At 45.1% G+C, this 4,027-nt stretch overlaps 1 long non-coding RNA gene across 1 annotated transcript; it reads right to left on the reverse strand.

Annotated features, from left to right (window-relative positions):
- Window positions 1-2,021: 2,021 nt before the first annotated feature.
- Window positions 2,022-3,589, reverse strand: LOC4397728 (uncharacterized). The gene is made up of 4 exons (XR_009766378.1): window positions 3,124-3,589; window positions 2,977-3,050; window positions 2,581-2,880; window positions 2,022-2,495 (listed from the first exon to the last, which is right to left on the reverse strand). It is a non-coding gene; the product is annotated as an uncharacterized LOC4397728 (long non-coding RNA).
- Window positions 3,590-4,027: the final 438 nt, after the last annotated feature.

Here is a 4,027-nt window from a genome sequence, read left to right on the forward strand (position 1 = left end):
ACTGCTCCAGAGCCCTCGCATTAAAGAGCTTGCGAGCCTTGGAAGTGTCATATGAGCGAGACAGCTGTATGTCAAGTGTATGGCTATCTCTTTCTGGCAAGAAAAAAGCTCCGAAATGCAACGGTGTTGGTGGACAAAATTTAAATGGCCAAAAATTTTGACCACACACACACTCTCTCCCGGTGCCTTCCCCTGTCCTCTCTTCCTTCAGGCCCCTTCCTCTTATTTTCGCGCGCCGCTCGCTTGTGTGCGATAGCTCATCAGCTGGTACTGGTATATGGTAGGGTTGTAGTTGTATCTTGAATTGGCGATTGGTACATATATATGTAGTGTATTTGGTTTTACCTGTGACCTTGACGATGCGAGAGCCGATCAATTCTGGTGTTGAAGCAATATTTGTGCTATGCTGGTGGTTGCCGTTCCGTGCCGTTTCTGATGTGGCCATTTGATCGCCATGTCGATCAACGGTTATGAAGCCAATTTCAAACGAGCGAAAGTGAAGGAATAATTCCGTACCGGAAATTTGATTTTTTATCAAGTGTGATACTCCAATGGTGATCTCAACCCGATGTAAGCTGGTTTTAACGGCCATATGAGATAATGTACTCATGTGTTAAAAAATGTCGCATTTTTTTCTTTCCTGATATTCCCGAAAATTGACCCATAATTCAAATACAATTTGACTATTTTCATTGATTCCTCATACAACGCATGGAAAGAGGTAAACTGGCTTCGCCAATTCATTCATCTCCGATCCCAACCATTCATCATCCGAACCACCCACAATCTCATCATTCCATCCACATGCAACGACATTTCCCTCTTCTTTAACAGCAAAGGTCTCAACCGAAGCTTCTACAGACTGCTGCTTTCCATTTTCCTGTTTCTTCTTCTTCTATTTGCCGTATCCATCTACCTGGTCATGCCAGCCAATGCAAGCTTTTGCGTCTTTTTAGTACCACACATCCGGCTGGCCAGTCCTTACTACGAGGGGACCGTCGATATGAGGCTTGAACCTATGACGGGCATGATATTATCATCCTCATCCAGTGGCGGATCTAACGGTAGGCGGACTAGGCGGTCGCCTGGGGCCCCGCCGATTAAGGGGCCCCGTAGATCGCCATTCTATAGTATGCCGTATGGACAGAGTACTAGCGACAAGGGCCCCCGGAAGGATGGACGTTGGGGCCCCGGGGCTGGCGAATCAATTTTAGAGCCTGTGACTGATGATCGTAGGGCCCCCCGACGGCGTTCAAACTCCCAACAGCCAGTTTAATGCCGCTTACAACCCCCCCTCCTCCCGGCCCACCATTTACCATTTACAGGGGGCCTCAATCCGTCTTACCGGGTAGGGCCCCCGATACCCTTAATCCGCCACTGTATGTATCCTTTATTTACAACCCTTACATCTGAAATGCATTCAGTTCATTTTTCTTTCCGTGTCCGCATAAAAATAACACAAAATGTGAGACAAAACAACGCATAAACGTCGTTCAACATCTCTTTGGTTTATTTCTTTTAAAACATGATTAAAGCCACCTACATAAGGAAGAAGAAGAAGATAGCCACATACAAAAACACATGCGGGGGGGGGGGGGGGAAGTAGGAGGATGACCACTCTCGGTTCCGTGTCAAGATCCTCAGGATCGGGCCGTGATCTGCGCACATCCTTTTGAACGTGCCACCAACTGATAATAAAACGTTTGAAACGGACTCTCTCACCCGCAGGTACCCATCTTATACCATCTGCTACACATTATTTGACACACCATGAACAGCTTCTTTTTGTCTGTTCTTGCGAACGACTAAGGGCTGGATCTGGTACCAGCTTAATTCAATGTAATGATGGCAGCTTCCTTGCTGTTGGGATTGTAAAACACAAGACGAGGCAAAACGACTTGCGCAATCGAAATGCAGTCCGCAAACATCCAGACAAAATCAACTAGTGAACGTACATAGGAACCTTCTAACAAACTAAATATATGTCATCATGTTTATTCCCCCTTTAAAAATGCGTAGTGTTTTATGAGAATATAAACTAGATTTATTTATCTTAAATGTTGTATAAAACCCGCACATACGAGTGGAGGCAGTCTCATAAATGTAGGTTTACAAGCACAAATGTAAATTTTACTAGCGAGCGAGGGGTGGGTTCCATTTTTGGGGCCCCTCAAGACCACGGGGCCCTACGCGGCCGCTTAGTTTGCTTAGCGCTCATTTCGACCCTTCGCACACACGCGCATTTCAAAACACTTAACCTAAAATTAGGCATATCGATGTATGCCTTAAAGCGCACTTAAGATTAATCTTAACTCATTAACGTATTTTTTTTTACAATTTACACAATAACACTATTATCATGATGTCGTGTAGATGTGCGGAAGAGGATTGATGTTAACAATTTACCGCTGGAGATGAGTGCTTGTCGCCTTTCCGGGGTTATTCAGTGGCATGTTGGTGCCGTCAGCGAGCGGCCGTCGATGAAATCGATACACCTGAGGGAATATAAAACATTTGCTTTAGAGGGAAGATAAAACAACAGATCTAGATGTAGCGATAGTGCTTCTAGAAGGAACTCACTTGTGGGGTTTTTTCTCCTGCCAGGAAATTTGACCGCAATCAGTAGTGCGGTCGGTTCGGTCCTGTTGCTGCTGCAGCTATTGTGAGGCAGAGGATAATGATCCGAAGGGTTGAATTCCTGCCCCGAACGTTTTGAACGAGTGCGCTCGACACCGTTTGGCGGCGCAATCGGGGCACCCGGTGCCGGCTGGGCCTCTAGCGTGTTGTGCTGGTAGAGCCCGACTCGTCGCCGTACAGCTTCCGGGTGATCTTCTTGAACGGTTCCTTGTAACAACACGTTCCAGAATAGAGGAAAATTGGCTGCAAAAAAAAAGGAATTAACACCATGATTAGCATCCTAGTCGCTAGCTTCGCCAAACAATCTTCTTCTTCTTTCGTGGCCCACTTACAACTTACCGTATCATACACAATCATACACAGCGCACAGTCGCAAACACCTGCCGCAGGCCCATATCGTTTCTGCATTATATCTGCAAGTTAAAAGTGGCCATATTCTATTAAAATAATGTTTCTTAATCATGATAATCGCTGGATAACACTTACCCGTTGTCTTGTGCTGTGTTGTTCATCACACCACTTTCCTACGCCGGTACATGCACGTAACGCTTCCGACGGAGCCAGCACACATTGGGCAGGACTTCTACCACTAACTTTTGCTAAAATGGCACTTACTTACGTAAAATTAAGACCTTAATTATTAAAAAACTTACCGCACTTGATCAGCCAACAACACTGTTTACGTTTTTTTACACACACACAACCTAACTTCTGCAGTGACAGCAGCCGCAGAGCACCAACACAACGAAAGGTGTCAGGCAAGACGTCAGACGATCTTAGGCGAGGGGTAGGAAGGAGATCGGTGGTGAGGGACGTGAAAGCTCAGCTCGACAGAATCGCTATAGGAGGAAGCGAGGCAACTAGACTAGACTAGAGAAATTAGAGCGAGAGGTACCTCACCAACCCTCGCATTGTTTGCCGGGGCCGACGAGAGCATATGCACCTAATTTCCGTTTATTTTGATTGTTTTTGTTTTGTTTGTTGACTTGCGTCAAGGGGGGGAGGATGTTCAGGCACAGCCCTGTCACTTCATATCGTGCTTAACGAAACACGAACATTCTTCGTTAAATTTCAAGTGTTCGGCTCGATCGAGTAGTTTATAAATACAGGCGGTCCCCGAGATACACGGTTAATGGGGACCGAAAACGGCCGCAAAATACCGCGTATCTCGAATTTCCGCGTAAGTCGAATCTCGTGATTTCCAGCTAAAATATCACTAATTTTCGTATAATTTTGCAATTAGGAGGCGGTTTTAGTCACTTAATGAATTATTTGATATGATTCTGACTGAATATAACTGTTTTAAACCTTTTGAAATAGTTTTTAACATTCGATCAAAACGGAAATTATTTGGCAATTTGAAATTGATGTGTCAAATCAGTACAATTTG

The sequence above is a fragment of the Anopheles gambiae genome, chromosome 3 (genome assembly GCF_943734735.2).
Source record: "Anopheles gambiae chromosome 3, idAnoGambNW_F1_1, whole genome shotgun sequence".
In the NCBI taxonomy this organism is placed as follows: domain Eukaryota; kingdom Metazoa; phylum Arthropoda; class Insecta; order Diptera; family Culicidae; genus Anopheles; species Anopheles gambiae.